Below are 19,390 nucleotides of genomic sequence, written 5' to 3' on the forward strand. Positions count from 1 at the left end.
TAGCAACTCTACCCTCTAGGAGGCAGCAGAGCCTAACATTAGAAGCCAGAGCTCTGTTGTTGGGAGACATCTGGGTTTGACTTCCAGGCCTGTCTTTATTAACTCTACAATCAGGCTATTTACGTTGAAACTCTGAGCCTGGATTTCCTACCTATTAAATAGTCGGTTAAACCATCTCAGGTTTTGGAGAGGATTAAATGAAATAATAATGCCGGTAAAGCATTGAATCCAGGGCCTGGCACATGTAATGAACATTCAATAAATAGTAGCTCCATCTCTTAATAATGTGTACTGACTGTAGACATCTAGACAATGTAAGCAATGTCAACCTGTTGGCCTCTGTATCCTTTCAAATACTACTTTTAAAGGAATAGGATAGGATCATATATAGTCTCTCATAGCCTGCATTTTCTCTTAGTAATGTCATATTTTTATATAAAAAATAAAAATCTGATGACTGGAGTGACTCAATTGGTTGAGCATCCTCTTATGCACAGAAAGGTCACCAGTTCGATTCCTGGTGAGGGCACAAAGTGGGGAGGGCGTGTGGGGTCGGTGGGGGCTTGCAGAAGGCAGCTGATTATTGTTTTTCTTTATCCATCTCATTTCCTCTCTTTCCAAAATTCAAATAAAAAATTGTAAATACATAAATATATACTATATATATGCATTTTGGCCTGTAGTCTTCAGGAATCAGTGAAATAATACTTTTCACCTCAGGGAGCATTCTGAGCTTCATGGAATCTGAAATAATGTCTCTAAACAAGAGATCTGGTGCAGACAACACTCCCCAGAAACCTGCAACCAGCCACCAAAGCCGAAGGTTGTCATTTCCCAGCACCACTCGGGTGCCCCAGGGCCAATACTGCAATGGACAGCGAGTAATTGGCATCCTAATGCCACCTGTTGGGCCTGGCAAACTACATTACCCAACAGGCAATGCACCTAATGATGGCTGGGTTCAGCCAATGAAAGCCCAGGAGAGAAGGCTCATTCAGTGGTCATTGCTTGGCTGTGACTTCCGGCATCTTCCTCCTGGTGGTCATTTGGACACCTTTATTCTCTTACCACAGCCAGAGGCTCCAGCGCTCTGGGTTTAAACTACATCGAGGCCTCAGAGGCAGTGTCCCCGCTCTGCAGGGTGTGTCTGAAGCTTGTTGAGCAGCAACTGGTGTGATTGGATCTCTTTGCTTCCCAGACTCCTCTCTGCTTACAGAGTTCCACTCAGCTCATCCCATTCACGCTCCAGGCTCTGGTGAGGGAGCCTGTCAGGTCCCAGCTCCCAGAAGAGTGAGTCTCAGGTGGGTGACACACAGTGTGACGCGGTGAAAGAGGGTGACAGACTGCAGTGCCAGCCAGTAAGGACGGGACGGGGGTGTGTGGCTGACCTGGGAGGATTCCGCAAACCCAGGTCTGTCTGATGTCAAAGGCAACAAAGAAGGTGAAGCAAAGTTCTGCGTGAGGAGTTTTTCTTTCATTTTCAGGAAGCTGCTGCCATCGATGGGTATGAGCAAAAGAGGGACATAGTGTGAGGCAGGATTCTAACCTTTTCCCAAAACTGCTCAGAGGAAGAACCGACTAGAGAGAGGACACAGTTAGGGACGGGATGGGGAAGTCCTGTCAATGATCAGGTACTTGGACACAGTGTGCACTGAGGACTGAGCCCTGAGGTAATGCAGGCATCTCAAAGTCACCTGACCCTGGGGCTGGGCAGCCCGAGCCCATGGATCCTGGTGGTGGTTGCCAGGATCTATAGACCTTTAGTTCCCACAGGTTCCTGCAGATGCAGAACTGCTTAGGCGGCTGGTTTGTGGAGCTTATTTTAGGGCCTCACACTCTTCTGGCCTCTGAGATAGCGGTGCCCTGGGGCTGTCCAGCCACTCTTCCAGCCCTTGGAGGTGGAGACCTTGAAGAGACACCAAGCCCGGAATTCTAAGTTCTTGTATGTGGTCATATGAGTAGCTTCTGTTTTGGCAACTAGTGGAACGGGATATGGGAGGTCCTCCCAGGCCTATGTCCAGAATATGCCAAGGCTTAGAGTGAAGACTGGGTTTGTGGAGGGACTTGCAGGTACCCCCCGTTTTTGTTTTTTTTTAAGGGAAGTGGTAAGAATGGATAGGAGTCAGGGCCTGAGCAGCTTTGTGACAACGTGGGTGTCCGTTCTGCAGCCGATGGGAGCGATGGGAGATGTGGAGCAGTGGAAGCAGGTGACTGACCCAGGTCTCATTAGCCTCCCTTGGTTGAAGCACAAGGAGCTGTAGGGTGAGAGGGAGGTGGTGGAAAGACTAGGATGGAAGCTGCTGTGATCGTCTGGGTGAGTGTGATGGGACCTGGCCCATGATGGTGGCCATGGAGGGGAAACAAGCAGTTGGATTCTGGGTCCGTGTTATAGGTGTGGCCACCAGGATTTTCTAATTTTGAGGATGAGACAGAGAGGGGTAAGAGTCGGGGACGACGTGGAGGTTTGCATTTGGCAGCTGGGAGTATGGAAGCATCAACTGCGATGCAGATGTTCATCGTAGGAAGTGTGATGCTCATTGTGAATGGCAAAACCTCTATTTTTTACCTTTTAGGGTTTGTGATATTTCAGAGAGCAGTTCATGAGGGTCTGTAACTCTGAGAAGCAGTTCAGGATGAAAACTTATTTAAAAGGTATTGGGAGTGCTCTAACTGGTTTGACTCAGTGGATAGAGCATCGGCCTGCGGACTCAAGGGTCCCAGGTTCGATTCCGGTCAGGGGCATGTACCTTGGTTGTGGGCACATCTCCGGTTGCAGGTGTGCAGGAGGTGGCTGATCTATGTTTCTCTCTCATCATTTCTCTCCCATTGATGTTTCTAACTCTTTATCCCTCTCCCTTTCTCTCTGTAAAAAAAATCAATAAAATATATTATAGAAAAAGGCATCAGGAGTGAAGGTAACAGGGTGCATATGTACATCATCTTATTTTTTTTAAGTGGAGACCAAAGAGCAATTCAAATAAGATGAGACTGCAGCTGTTGCCTATTTACTTGTTAAACACACACCAGGGTTTTTATTGAGCTTTAGCGTGGGGTGTTGTCCTCAGTCTGGTTGATTTGCTTAGGGCAGTGGTCGGCAAACTCATTAGACAACAGAGCCCAATACAACCGTACAACGATTGAAATTTTTTTTTCAGAGCCGAAAACCGACTTCTGCATAGGGGCCACGAAATTTAAGTCGCACTGTATATGCGCGACTGCACATGGTGTTTTGTGGAAGAGCCACACTCAAGGGGCCAAAGAGCCTCATGTGGCTCGCGTGCCGCGATTTTCCGACCACTGGCTTAGGGGCATGAGTGGGCATCTGTGAGACTCACTGGGCATGGGCTAGAGGGCCTTAGGTGATGGGACTTGAGTGCTAAAGGCTGTGACTGAAGAAGGGAGGTCAGGTGCAGGACCAGTGGAGGTGGCCTCTGGATATCTGAGATCTGATGTGGTTCTCAGTAGGTGAGGTTGAAGGAAAACACAATCAGGGATGGAGGCCTCCATAGCAGGACTCACGGCTGCTTCAATGAGTGTGGACTCTCAGAGTTTGTGTAGAACTTAATCCTGTTTGATTTTTCCAAGCAGTCACTACACCACACATGCTGAGTAATGAGTAGAAAGTCAAGAAGATCACCATGGGGGCTGTGCGTGTGGGAGTGCAGTTGTGTGATAGGTGTGGGAGAAAGAGTAATGTGCCCTTGGAGTAGTCACGTGCTTTCATAGTTAAATGTCCCTGACATTGACATAAGAGGGAATGAAGTTTGAGACCATTTTTGGTGAGGTCTGGAAATATGATATAGTGAATTTCAGATTAATTCCTGAAAAGAGGGCATGTTGTGGTGGCATATTCCTGGTCCAGATATTTAGTGAAATTTATATGCACACCTGCCTTTTGTTGTTGAGGGCTGTTATAGTGATAAATAGGAAGGAGGTAGCATACATCAGTGTCCTCTGGGCTTGAAAATCTCCACTGGCATGGAAAGGAGAAACAGGTAAGAGAGAAATACATTACAGAGGCGATGGATTAGAATTTTGGAAAAGAAGATGATTAGGAAATAAACTGCTCATCACGGCACATTTGTGTTACCTTTGATGTTGTGCCTCTGGGAATGCAGCTGTGTGAGAAGTGAGATTCAAAGAATATGTGTAGCAGGTAGTGCAAAGTGATGGCCTCAGCACTGTGGGATTGGGTTCAAAAGGTTGAAGTGTGATACCATAACCTTGTGATACCCTGAATCGGGAGAGAACAAGGTTACTGCTGGTCAAGAACAGTGTCAAATCACTCACACTCTCATTATGGACACCATGTCTCCCCACCCTATGTTCATGACACCCACTGTATTGAAAAGGGATGTGGTCTACATGTGAGTTCCAGAGCAGAGGTATCATCTACAAGGTTATTTGCCCTTATTGTTGGGGGAATACACAGCATCAGTAGAAACAGAAGGAGAGAGTGACTTTGATGGGACCAAGGCATGGTATCTTTCTGATGTGGGGAGTCGAGGGAGCAGATGGATGTGGATGTTGGGGAGTATTATTAACATAAGATCCTAGGAGAGGAACTCATCATGGACTGAACTGTGCCCATTGTGACAGGATATGGACTTTGAGGACGTGGCCATCGCCTTCTCTGAGGAGGAGTGGGGGCTCCTTGATGATGCTCAGAGATTTCTGTACTGCAAGATGATGGTAGAAGTTTTTGCACTGGTCTCATCTGTAGGTAAGACCTTCACATCTCTCCTAGTGTGCTGAGGTGATGTCCTCTCTTTCATTCTCCTCCGGATGTAGCTCTCACAGCCAGACCATGGGCTGTACTTCTTTTCTCGCATTATCCTGTCAAATGTGCTTTGGCTGAGAGTGCTGAGTTATTTGGAGAGTCCTGAGCAAAGGACTCCATGAATATCCCTCAGACCCATAGCCTCACATGGCACAGGAAGTGTGTGGGGGTCAGGATTGTTACAATCAACTTAATGGGCCCAGCTTGCACTTTCTCTTTCTGGGAGGGTGTCTATGTGCACATCCATGGCTTCCACTTCGGCACCATTTCTCCAGCTAAAGGCTCTTTGTGACTGCCTGTGCCAGGTTATGGTCTTTACTTGCATGAACAATGGGCGGTTCTTGAAAGACCTCCTTCCATTGTAATATTTTGTTCGCTGAATACTACTGCATGCTGTCTTGCTCTGGGTCAGTGCTGCCTATTCACCTCTGTTTTCTTTCAATAAAACTCAGAATATTTGTGTCCTATGTGCTTATATAGTAGAAGATGCAAGGAGAACCCTGTTTGTTCACAGGGTGAACATTCAGGATGATCTAAAGGGTTGCCTGGCCCTCTTGAGTTGCAACTGGGGGGAGGTATGACATAAGGATGGTGTTTAGATCATACCAGGAACGTGCTAATGTCCAACAAGTTTAGGTTGATGTACCACTGGCAACACCTGATTTCTACATTTTCATTTCCATGCTTGACACTTCCCTGACATATCTTTTAATCAGTGTCTTTCTGATTTCTGGATACCTTCACCTTTTTGCCCTTTTCCATAACGTGTTCCTCTGAACTGCTCTCTCTGCAGTATCCTCAAATATTTACCTGCACATGTGTTATAAGGTGCACAGACGTGCTTCACTAGACCTCGACACATGCTTCTCATTTCTAGAATTTTATGTGGAATAAGATGTAAGCAACCTTCTGCACAGCTGGCCCATGTCACCAACAGACAAGCCCTGCTGAACACTGTTAGCAGACGCATGAGCAGACGATCCAGCTTCTGTTCCATGTGGTGCTTGCCATGTTTGTTTCATATTTTGTATGGGATCTTCCCTGTATAGTGATATTCAGTGGCCCAGATCTTCCCAGCAGCATCTTATCAATATTTCCTTCAGATATTTTACTGCCTGACAATTGCATGAAACCAATGTGTTATGGGCAACACACTTTTGTAATGACACTTCTCCCTGTCACCACAGTCGACATTCTTTTCATCACCATTTTTTTGTTTCCAGGTTGTTGGCATAAAACGGATGATGCGGAGGCCTGTTCTGAGCAGAGTGTATCTGTACAAGGGGAGTCACAGGTCAGGGCTTCTAAGAAAGCTCCAGCATCTCAGAGGACTCATCTCTGCGGGAGGTGTTTCTCTGTGTTCAAAGCTATTCTGCACCTGACTGAGTCACAGGCAGCAGACTTTGAGCAGAAAGCCTTCTTCAGTGACGCATGTGTGAGAGACTTCTGTTTCAGTGCAAACCCTCCTCATCAACAGAGGGAAGCCAGTGGAGAGAAGCCCTGGAAAGGAGCTGTGGACAGGGCCTCGTTTGTGACCAGGTGCTGCTTCTCCTTATCAGGGCTGCCTTCAACCAGGAGGGAGGTTGGGGGAGACTTCCCAGCCATCTCAGAGCTTCTCCAGCACCAGGCCCCTCTCAACACTGAGGAGCCACACAGTGGCAGTGAGATTTCAGAGGAATTTCTCAATAGAAAAAGGCATCGCCAGTGGGATGATTGTGAAAAAGCTGCCAGCCACCACCAGAACCTTGTTCAACATCAGGGCGTCTGCTCTGGTGAAGTGAATTATAAGTGTAATACATGTGGAAAAGTGTTTGCATGTATATTTAACCTCAATAGACATAGGAGAGTTCACACTGGAGACAAGTCCTATCGGTGTACTGACTGTGGGAAGCTGTTCAATCAAAGGACTTCCCTCAGTAAACACCACAGAGTTCACACTGGAGAAAAACCTTACAAATGTAGTGAATGTGGAAAATCATTTAGGTGCACTTATGACCTCTTTACCCACAAGAGAGTTCACACTGGAGAAAAACCATATGGGTGTAGTGAATGTGGGAAATCTTTTAGGCACAACAGTCATCTCCTTATGCACCAGAGAGTTCACACTAGTGAAAAGCCATATCAATGTAATGATTGTGGGAAGTGCTTCAGTCACAAATCTAGCCTCATTAATCACTACAGAGTTCACACTGGAGAAAACCCTTACAAATGTAGTGAATGTGAGAAATCTTTTAGTGGGAAAAGTCACCTCCTTATTCACCAGAGAGTGCACACTGGAGAAATACCGTATCAATGTAGAGATTGTGGAAAGTGCTTCAGTCAGAAATCTAACCTCATTATTCACTACAGAATCCACACTGGAGAAAAACCTTATGAGTGCAGTGTATGTGGGAAGTCCTTTAATGAAAATTCTGCCCTCACTAAACACCACAGAGTTCACACTGGAGAAAAACCGTATCAATGTAGAGATTGTGGAAAGTGCTTCAGTCAGAAATCTAACCTCATTATGCACTACAGAATCCACACTGGAGAAAAACCTTATGAGTGCAGTGTATGTGGGAAGTCCTTTAATGAAAATTCTGCCCTCACTAAACACCTCAGAGTTCACACTGGAGAAAAACCGTATCAATGTAGAGATTGTGGAAAGTGCTTCAGTCTCAAGTCTAACCTCATTAATCACTACAGAATCCACACTGGAGAAAAACCTTATGAGTGCAGTGTATGTGGGAAGTCCTTTAATCAAAGTTCTCACCTCACTAAGCATAACAGAGTTCACACTGGAGAAAAACCATATGAGTGTAGTGACTGTGGGAAGTCCTGCAGCACAAGCTCCACTCTCTTTCAACACCACAGAGTTCACACTGGAAAAGGTCCTCATGAGTGTATTGAATGTGGGAAATGTTTCGCTACAAATCTTTCCTCATTCAGCACTTGAGAGTACACACTGGAGAAAAGCTTTAAATGTGCAGGGTATGCTTTACTTTCTCCCTCAGGATAACAACACCAGAGGAGAAGCTTTTACCCCCGTTTACCTGAATGCAAACTCCTTTATCAGAACATACACTCTGCTAGATGCCTCCTAAATTTCAGGTATAAGTGACACTTTCAGAAACTGCATCGCACTTGTTAATCTACCTCATGCCTACAACCTGATTTATGTCACTGGAAGAATTTGTGTGGAAGGTATTTAACTCCTACCTCCTGCCTCACCTGAAGAGTGTGCATCCGTCACAACCCCTGCATGCTCTGGGGTTGTGCTTGAGAAGATTATGAATATTCTGAGCTCCCAGATGAATCTTCATTCCTTTATTTCTGATCAGAGAATTGACCTGGCCCAGATTTTGTCCAGAGCCCACTTCCTTCACCAAGAAGTGCTACCTCTTTCAGGGACATTGTGGGTCTCACATTAGGCTGTGATGAAGTGTTTCAGGTTCCAATTCATCAACCTGCAAACCTCTTGCTGTCCTCTGCTCTGGTTTATGATCTTTATATAAAGTAGTTTTTTCTTTTGTACCTTTAATTTTGTTGGTTCTATTCTCTCTGTGCGATGACTGAAATGAAATTAGTGTTCTGTCAGCATGGACAGGTGAACAATATGGTGTGATCTCAAACTTTCTGCGCTTTGGAAGGCACAGCTTGATGGCAGAAAAATCACTCTGTTCAATATTGGCTGATTTTGTATTGCCGACCGAGGCCTTGGGAGAAAGTGTGCATGACTTTGTGGGTCTAATGTGCTGTCTGTTGCCTCTTATATTGTAGAGGTCAATGGTCGCTCTGCACCCGCGGCCTTTATTGTGCTTCTGTGAACAATATGAATTATATTCTCTGTTCGCAGTATGTATTACATAAGTGTCAGCAATGTTTAGGGGAAATACTCTCCACGTGCACCAAAGAGGCCATGTGCCATGATGTATGAGAATTCATAGGCTGGTGTCATTTGTTGTAAGACTCTGAGGTGGAATTAGTTTGGGACATAAACACTGTTTTCATAGTCAAGGCATACACTGCTGTTAAACCAGATAGGAAGTGCCTCTTCTGGACAGAAATCTAAATATTTCGTGTCCTGTGGCTTGTATGATCTGTGAGAACTTTCTGAGGACCTCCATCACTATTTCCTGTAGCTGGCGTCACTAGCAGACAAAATAATCTCACCGATTTTTTAATTGCCCTGGCCCGTTAGGGTGTTCATCTCAAGGTTGTTGCTCAACCGGCAAGACCTCAAAGCTAGAGGAAGGATAACCCTGTAATCAGTCCCAGGATGTGTCTTTTGTAACCAGCCAGCATTCCTGTTGGTTCCAATGGCAATAGTCTTCCAAACGTGACAACATTTGCTGACACTGTGCTATTTGGTGAGCTCTGACCTAGAGATAAAGCTGAAACTGTCACATGTGACATAAACCACCTGTAACTCATACACAGGGTGGGGCAATAATGTGCTTACAGTTGTATGTTTGGAAAATACAGAGATTATTCTTTTTGAAAAGATATTTTAGAAAATAATTTTATTCTTTTTTTGGGGGGGGGGAGAGGGAGAGTAAGAGACTTGAAGAGAGATATAAACACAGATCTTCTGCCTCCTGCACGCCAAAACGGAAAATCCATTTGGCGATGTTCACTGACCGGGAATCAAACCAGAGACATGTCCAGGAATGGGATCACACCGAACCAACTGAGGACACTGACTGGGGCAGAGTTCATTCCTATTTATTATTAATTAATGTATTATTATGCATACCAACAACTCTATACCTTTTTTTGCCACACCCTCTATTTTCCTACCGCCCACTTAAAATCTCTCTTTCAGCCTTTCTTCGCCCTCCGTGCACTCAGGAATTTTCCATTCTTTACAATAGAATAGTTCATGCTGTTCATTATTTTAAACTATTTGAAATCTAGTTTTGTTTTGTTTTGTTACAAATACCGGTTTCCCCCATGCCACACAGTCATTTTGAGATTCAATACAAATGCTTTTGTGAAGAGTTAATTCTTTTTATTGCCGAGTAGTACTGGATTCTGTGAATTACCAGTTTATTAGTTGCTCTATGTTTTTTGTTATTTCCAAATTTAGGGTATTATACATAACTCTTCTGGGAATATTTGCATTTAATTCTCTGTATAGACATATGTTTTGCTTATCACACTGTTGTGTAGGTGAATGTTTTACATTTGAGATATGCAGAACTGTGACTCAAAATGGTCATTCCCTTTGGCTTACCACTAACCCACAGTATATAAAAATTCCAAATTTTCTGCTACTCTACAAGGACATACAATGGTTAATCATTTAAAATAGTAACCCCAGAAATGCAGATAATATTATCTTGCACTTGTTTTTATTCCATCTACCGAGGAATACTTTATGGTGAACATTTTTTATACATTCTTTGCACTGTATTTATCTGCTTTGTGAATATGTCTGCTGAGAATCGTTTTCAAATTGTTTAAATAAATTTATTATTTTAACTGAAGGAGGACTGTGCAGCATTTAAGACATCTGCTTAAATTTCCCTCATACCTCAGTGACTCAAGTGACTCCTTTGCCATATGGAACCATTGGTTTTGAATCCTGAAGGGAAATTGTTTTACTCATTTTTAATGCTATGTACAACTGAGGCAAAATTATACCATATACTAGTAAATTTAATCTGCATTGTGAAAGTTCAGAGCCACTCTTAAGTCTAAGCATTTATTAATACATTAAGTGAAGTGTAGGTTTGTGGTATTTGTCAATTCCCTTGCATAAATACTCTCAACATGGTCAGTTTTAAACTGTCAGAGAGACAGCAGTGAATATGCACATGATAAGGTATTTCAGTAGCTCATCCTTGTATTTTATTTCCAACATACTGAGACAGGTGCAACAAATCTGCTCCAGAACTTCCATAGTAACACAGAAACACCTTTGGAACCCCTCAATTTTTCAACCTTTTTTAAAGTTTCATTTAAGTACAATTCAAATAAATCATATATTCAAAAGATATTTTTATTGATTTCAGGGAAGGAAAATATGTTCTTCCCTGACCTGCAGGCTGAGCTCCTTCTGTCCAGCTCATCGAGCCTTTGTTGTCCCCCTGGGGGTCTCATCTCAGGCCTCAGGGATGGATGAAGTGAAGGGTCAGTTCATGGAATCCTAGGCTGGGGAAATGTGGGGACTTGGGGAAGACTCTGATGTCAGAAAGGACTTAATAGAGTGTGGAGGTGCTGTTTTGGCAGGATCTAGACCTTCGAGGAGGATGGGCGGATCCTGGTTTCCTGGAAATGAATAAATGGGTGGGTGCATATGTGGGAGAGCTAAAGGGAAGGTTCCTCGGCTCCTGAGTCCTATTTACAAATGAGGAACTGGAAGCCCCTGAAGAGGGCTGGAGGTCCTTTGGGTTCCTAATCCCTGGAGAGCAGGTCACTCCGTACCCCTGGAAATATCGGCTCACACCTAATAGAGGAATGTGCCTGGGCTGCTCTGAGCATCACTCCCAGACCTCCAATCTCTGGTCATCTGCTGAATGTGCATGGTCACCCGGTAACACTGGGGCAGGAGACAGAACAGGCTCGGTGCTCTCTGCAGTGGGGATGAGGAAAACCTGAAGGGACCACATTTAGCACAGGTTCCTGCACAGGATGAATGGAAACCACGGGATCACCATGGAAGTTAATGTCAGCGTTTTTCCAATCAGCCCCACCTGATGGCGCACTCACCTGGGCAATGCAAATGACAAAGAGGCTTGGAGGCAGGGTAGTGACAGCTGTGACTATAAGAGAACATGGGCGCTGGAATGCTTGGGGTCCAGTAACCTTCGTCCAGGTCTTCGTGAAGACCACAACTCTCTTAACATGTGGTCTTCACGCCACCACAGAGGGGGAACCCAGGCAGCAGGTATTTACCCAGATTAACCCTCAGAAGTGGGTTCTGAGTTTTCTGCCAATGACATCTGACCAAACTCCTTTTTCTGAAGTTCACTCCGATGAATCTTGTGTTTTGGGCAGCTGGGGGACAACGTCTCGGTGGATGAGGAGAAAGCAAGCCATCCTGACTGACTTCCATTCTCATTTCCTACCAATCCCCACTCCTCTCCTTTGTCCCTGAGCAGCCCCAAAGGAGGCTGGCACCATGGGGTCGCCTTACTGGGGCCCATCAAGTAGGTCAGGTTGTGCTACTGACCCTGATGTTGGCTGCAGCCAGTGATATGCTCTGACCAATGAAATGAGGTTGGAGTCAAGCCTGTCACCTCTAACAGAAGAGTCTGGGACCAGTGAGATGGCCGCCCTCTCTGTCCATCTCTGATAACACCCAGCAGGAACCTACATGTTGGCTACTCCTTTATCCTGATTCCAGGAGAACCAGGGTGTTCATGTGCTATGAACAAGAAAGATTCCTTTACTCTAAGCCACTAAAGCTTTTGTGCTGATTGTTACCCATTATAACATCCAGCCTGTCCTAATGGTAACCCATCCCCTATTCTACCCTCTAGGAGGCAGCAGACCCGAACATTAGAAACCAGATGTCTGTTGTTAGAGACACATGGGTTTGACTTCCAGCCCTGCCTTTATTAACTCTACAATGACTCAATTTACTGTATATTGAGTCTCCGAGTGTGGATTTCCTCCCCATAAAATAGATGGTTAAACCATCTCAGGTTGCAAAGAGGATTAAATGAAATAATAATGCAGGTAAAGCATTGAACCCAGGGCCTGGCCCCTCCAGTAAACATTCAGTAACTGTTAGCTCCTTTAGGTCACAATGTGTACTGACGACAGACATACAGACAATGTAGGAACTGTCATTGCATTGGCCTACGTATTCTTTCAAATTTTCATTTTAAACAAATAGGATAGGATCGTGTATATTTTCTCATAGCCTCCTTTTTCTCTTAATAATGTCATATTTTGATGTTAAAAAAAATCCAGGCTGAACTGGCTCCGTTTGTTGAGCTTAGTCCCATGCACAGAAAGATTGCTGGTTCAGTTCTTATTTGAGGGCACCTGCATCCAAATTAGAAATCCAGGTGGTTATGGGCTGCATCCCATTAGGGTTCATGTAGGAGGCAGCCATTCTCTCCTTCTTCTCTGTGTAAAAGTCAGTTACTATCCCTTTACATATATTTATCCAGTTAGATTTGTAGTCTTCAGGAATAATTGAAATAACACTTGTCACCTGAGAGAGCATTCTAAGTGTCCTGGAATCGGAAATAATGTTTCCAAACAAGAGTTGTTTTATAGACAACACTCCCCAGGAAGCTGTGACCAGCCCTAAAACCTAAAGTTGTCAGTACCCAGTGCCACTTGGACGCCCCAGAACAATATTTGCAATGGGCAGTGAGTGACTGGGATCCTAGTGCCACATGAGAGGCTAGATTGCTACATTACCCAAAGGGCCATGCGCTAAGGAAGGCTGGGTTTATCCAATGAAAGCCCAGGAGAGGCACATTATCCCTGAGCTCAGTGGTTGGTGCTTGACTTCCAGCATCTTTCTCCTGGTGGTGAATTTGACCTTTGCAGTGTGTTCACAGAATCTGAGGCTCCAGTGCTGGGTCAGGAGGCATCAGAGGCAGTGTCCCCGCAGGGCAGGGTGTGTCTGAGGCGGGTTGAGTCACAAAGGCCGCGATTGAATCCTCCGTGCCTCCAAAACTACTTTCTGCTTCCAGAGTCCACCCGGCCTCCCCTCATTCACCCTCCAGGCTTGAGTGTGGGTGCCTGTCCGATCCTGCAGCCCACATCTCAGCGCTGCCAGAACAGTGAGTTGCTTGGGGTGCCACATGGTGTGACTGGGTGGGAGAGGGTGACAGGCTGAGAAGCCACCGTGTGTGGCCGTGGTGGTGTGACTGAGGAGGGAGGATTGGCAAAACCCAGTCTGTTTTATGTCTAAAGGCAACAAAGAAGATGAAGCAAAGTTTTGTGTGAGGAGTTTTACTTCATTTTCAGGAAGCTGCTGCCATCAATGGCTGTGAACCAAAGAGGGAGAAAGTGTGAGTTAGGGCTCTAACCTTTTCTGAAAACTTCTCAGAGGAAGAACAGACTAGAAGAGAGAGGATAGCAGTGAGGGGAAGGAAGGAGAAATCCTGTAAATGATAAGGTAGCTGGTAGGGTCTGCACTGAGGCCTGAGCCTGAAGGATGCAGGCATCACCCGGCCCCGGAGCTGGGCAAGGTAACTGAGCAGCCTGAGCCCCTGGGTCCTGGCGGTGGGTGCCAGGCTCTCAACACTCCTTTAGTTCCCACAGGTTCCTGCAGGTGTAGAGCCGCTTAGGGGACTGGGTTGTAGAGCTGATTTCAGAGCCTCTCACACTTGTGGCCTCTGACGTAGTGGGGTCCTCGTATCGTACAGCCACTCTTCCAGCCCTGGGACCTGGGGACCTTGATGAGACGCCAAGCACAGAATTCTAAGTCCAGGTCTAGGGTCCTATGAATGGTCCCAATTATTGGCAACCAGAGGAATGGGATGTGAGAGGATTTTCCAGGCATAGGTTCCTATGTGTGCAAAGACTCTGAGTGAAGACGGAGCTCATTCAGAAACCCTATCGTATCCCTTTTTTTCTTTTAATTAGGAAATGGTAACAATGGGACAGGAGTCAGGCCTTGAGCAGCTTTGTGACAATTTGGAAAACTGATCTACGGGTGTTGGGAGATTTGGAGCAATGGAGTCCGGTGGGACCTGATCCAGGTCTCATTAGACTCCCTGTGGCTGCAGCATGATGACCTATAGATGGGATGGAGGCTGTAGAAAGACTAGGATGGAAGCCACTGTGATAGTCTTGATGACTTTTCTGGTAACTGGCCCATGATGGTGGTTGTGGAGCTGAAATAAGCAGTTGCATTCTGGATTAGTGTTTTAGTTGTGGCCACCTGCATTACCTAATTTCGAGGCAGAGAGAGAGGTAGGGGCAGGGATGATGTGAAGGTTTGCATTTGGCAGATGGAAGTATGGAAGGACCATAAGCTGAGTTTCAGATATTCATATTATGAACTGTAGTGTTATTTGGGGATACCAAAACTTCTAAATTTTACCTGTTATGGTTACTGATATTTCAGGGAGCAGTTCATGAGCGCCTGGAACTCTGAGGAGCAGGTCAGAATAAATACTTCTCTAAAATGTAGTTGGGAATGTATGGACAAGGGTGGGGTTGTGGATCATTTTCTTTTTAATTGGAGACCAAAGAGTGAGTCAAACAAGAAGAGACTTCAGCTGTTGCATATTCACTTGTTAAACACACACCAGGATATTGTTGTGAGCCTTATCCTGGGCTGTTGTCCTCAGTCTGGTTGATTTGCTTAGGGCAGTGGTTGGCAAACTGCCTAGGCCTGTGGTTTGCCGCTCTGTTGACTAATGAGTTTGCTGACCACTGGCTTAGGGGCATGAGTGGGCATCTGTGAGACTCACTGGGAATGTGGTAGAGGGCCTTCGGTGATGGGACTTGAGTGCTGAAGGCTGTGACTGGTTGAAGAGAAGTCAGGTGCAGCACCAGTGGAGGTGGCCTGTGGATATCTGAGGTCTGATGTGGTTCTCAGTAACTGAGGTTGAAGAAAAAACAATCAGGGAGGGAGGCCTCCATAGCAGGACTCAAGGCTGCTTCAATGATTGTGGACTCAGAGTTGGTATAGAACTTAATCCTGTTTGAATTTGCCAATCAGTCACTATATCACCCATGCTGAATAATGAGTAGGAATTCAAGGAGATCACCATGGGGCTGTGGGATTGCAGGTGTGAGATAGGTTTGGGAGAAAGAGTGATGTGCCATTGGAGTAATCATGTGCCTTCATAGTTAAAGGACCCTGACATTGACATAAAAGGGAATTAAGGTTGAGTCTATTTCTGTTAATGTGTGGAAATACTATATGGTGAATGTCAGATTAGGTCCTGAAAAGTGGGTATGTTCTGGTGGTACATTCGTGGACCAGAGCTTGAAAATTTCCACTGGCTTTGGAAGGGAAAAGGGTTAGAGAGAAATACATTACAGAGGTGGTGAATTCAAATTTTAGAAAAGAACATAATTAGGAAATCAACTGTGCTCATTATGGCACCTTTGTGTTACCTTTGAAGTTGTGCCTCTGGGAATGCAGCTGTGTGAGAGAAGTGTGGTTCAAAGAATATTTGCAGCAGGTAGTGCAAAGTGATGGCCTCAGAACCCGGGGATTTCTTTCAAAAGGGTGAACAATGATACCATAACCTTGTGATACCCTGAATCGGGAGACAACAGGTGATTGCCTGTCAAACACAGTGTCAGATCACTCAGTCTCCTTATGGACACCATCTCTCCCTCCCCTATGTTCATGACACCCACTGTATTGAAAAGTGGTGTGGTATACATGTGAGTTCCAGAGCAGAGGTATCATCTACAAGATCAATTGCCCTTATTGCTGGGGGAATACACAGCATCAAATAGAACAGAAGGAGAGAATGACTTTGATGGGACCAAGGCCTGGTATCTTTTCTGATGTGGGGAGTCGAGGGAGCAGATGGATGTGGATGTTGGGGAGTATTTGAACATAAAATCTTAGGAGAGGAAGTCATCATGGACTGAACTGTGCCAATTGTGACAGGAGATGAACTTTGAGGACGTGGCCATCGCCTTCTCTGAGGAGGAGTGGGGGCTCCTTGATGAGGCTCAGAGACTTCTGTACTGCAAGATGATGGTAGAAGTTTTTGCACTGGTCTCATCTGTAGGTAAGACCTTCACATCTCTCCTAGTGTGCTGAGGTGATGTCCTCTCTTCCTTTCTTCTCTGGATGTGGTTCTCACAGCCAGACCATGGGCTGTCCTTGTTTCCCCCCATTATCCTGTCAAATGTGCGGTGGCTGAGAGTGCTGAGTAATTTGGAGAGACCTGAGGAAAGGACTCCATGAATATCCCTCACACCCATAGCCTCAAATGGTGCAGGAAATGTCTGGGGGTCAGGATTGTTACAATCAACTTAATGGGCCCAGCTTGCACTTTCTCTTTCTGGGAGGGTGTCTATGTCCAGATGCATGGCTTCCACTTCTGCACCTTTCCTCCAGCTAATGGCTCTTTGTGACTGAGTGTGCCAGGTTATGGTCTTTACTGGCATGACCCATGGGCGGTTCTTGTAAGACCTCCTTCCATTTTTTGTAATATTCTGTTGCCTGAATACTACTGCATGCTGTCTTGCTCAGGTCAGTGCTGGCTACTCACCTCTGTTGTCTTTCAATACAACTCAGAATATTATTGTTCTATATGCTTATACAGTAGAAGGTGCAAGGAGAACCCTACTGTTTTTTCACAAGGTGAACATACAGGATGACATAAGGGTGGCCTGGCCTTCCTGAGTTTCAGCTGGGGGGAGATATGACATAAGGGTGGTGTTTAGATCATACCAGGAATGTGTTCATGTCCAACCATTTTAGGCTGAGGTTCCATTGGCAGCAGCTCTTTTCTACGTTTTCATTCCCATGTTTGACACTTCCCTGACATATCTTTTAATCTGTGCCTTCCTGGGTTCTGGCTACCTTCACCATCTTGCCCTTTTCCATCATCTGTTCCTCTGAACTCTTCTATATGCAGTTTTTTCTTTTCTTTTTTTTTTAAAAAAATATTTAATTGAATTTTTTACAGAGAGAAAGTGAGAGGGATAGAATAATTATAAACATCAATCAGCTGCCTCCTTCACACCTTGTACTGGGATGTTTCCGCAACCAAAGTACATGCCCTTGACCAGAATCAAACCTGGAGTCCTTCAGTCCCCAGGCCAATGCTGTATCTACTGAGCCAAACCAGTTAGGGCTGCAGTATTTTTAAATATTGACAGGCATATGTGCTATGATGTTCACAGAAGTGTTTCACTATTCCCTGACACAAGCTTCTCGTTTCTTGAATTTTAGGTGGAATAAGTTGTAGCCAAGCTTCTGCACAGCTGGCCCATGTCACCAGCAGAAAAGCCCTGTTGAACACTATTAGTAGACCTTTGAGCAGATGATCCAGGATCTGTTCCATGTGGTGCTTGCCATGATTGTTTCATATTTTGTATGACGTCTTCCCTGTATGGTGATCTTCAGAGGCCCAGATCTTCACAGCAGAATCTTATCAATATTTCCTTCAGATATTTTACTGCCTGACAATTGCATGGAACCAACATGTTATGTGCAACACACTTTTGTAATGAGACTTCTCCCTGTCACCATAGTCGACATTCATTTCATCACCATTTTTCTGTTTATAGGTTGTGAGCATAAAACGGATGATGAGGAGGTGTGTTCTGAGCAGAGTGTATCAATAGAAGGAGAGTCACAGGTCAGTGTTTCTAAGACAACTCCAGCAACCCAGAGGACCCATCTCTGCGGGAGGTGTTTCTCTGTGTTCAAAGATATTTTGCACCTGACGGAGTCACAAGCATCAGATTTTGAGCAGAAAGCCTTCTTCTCCAATGCATGTGTGAGAGACTTCGGTTTCAGTGCAAACCCTCATCAGCAACAGGGGGAAGCCAATAGAGAGAAGCTCTGGCAAGAAGCTGTGGACAGGGCCTCGTTTGTGACCAGGTTCATCTTCTACTTATCAGAGCTGTGTTCCACCAGTAGGGAGGTTGGGGGACACTTCCCAGCCATGTCAGGGTTTCTCCAGCACCAGGCCCTTCACAACACTGAAGATCCACACAGTGGTAGTGAGATTTCAGAGGAATTTCTCAATAGAAAAAGGCATCACCAATGGGATGAATGTGACAAAGCTGACAGCCACAACCAGAACCTTGTTCAACATCAGGACTTCAGCTCTGGAGAAGTGAAATATGAATATAATACATGTGAGAAAGTTTTCAGATGTACCTTTAACCACAATAGACATAGGAGAGTTCACACTGGAGAAAAGTCCTATCCATGTGCTGACTGGGGGAAGCTGTTCAATCAAAGGTCTGCCCTCACTAAACACCACAGAGTTCACACTGGAGAAAAACCTTACAAATGTAGTGAATGTGGAAAAAAATTTAGGCGCAATTGTGACCTCTTTACCCACAAGAGAGTTCACACTGGAGAAAAACCATTCGAGTGTAGTGAATGTGGGAAATGTTTTCATGGAAATTCTCATCTCACTAAACACAAGAGAGTTCACACTGGAGAAAAACCATATAACTGTAGTGAATGTGGGAAATCATTTAGGTGCAAATATAAGCTCTTTATCCACAAGAGAGTTCACACTGGAGAAAAACCATATGAGTGTACTGACTGTGGGAAGTCCTTCAGCAGTAGGTCTAATCTCATTCGACACCACAGAGTTCACACTGGAGAAAAACCTTACAAATGTAGTGAATGTGGAAAATCATTTAGGAGCAATCATGACCTCTTTACCCACAAGAGAGTTCACACTGGAGAAAAACCATATGGGTGTAGTGAATGTGGGAAATTTTTTCGGCGTAACAATCACCTCCTTATCCACCAGAGAGTTCACACTGGAAAAAAACCGTATGAGTGTAGTGACTGTGGGAAGTACTTCAGCAGAAGCTCTAATCTCACTCAACACCACAGAGTTCACACAGGAGAAAAACCATATGAGTGTAGTGATTGCAGGAAGTCCTTCAGTAATAAGTCTTACCTGACTATACACCAGAGAGTTCACACTGGAGAAAAGCCATATGAGTGTAGTGATTGCGGGAAGTCCTTCAGTAATAGGTCTTACC

Source organism: Cnephaeus nilssonii (assembly GCF_951640355.1).
Source record: "Cnephaeus nilssonii genome assembly, chromosome: 20".
NCBI lineage: Eukaryota > Metazoa > Chordata > Mammalia > Chiroptera > Vespertilionidae > Cnephaeus > Cnephaeus nilssonii.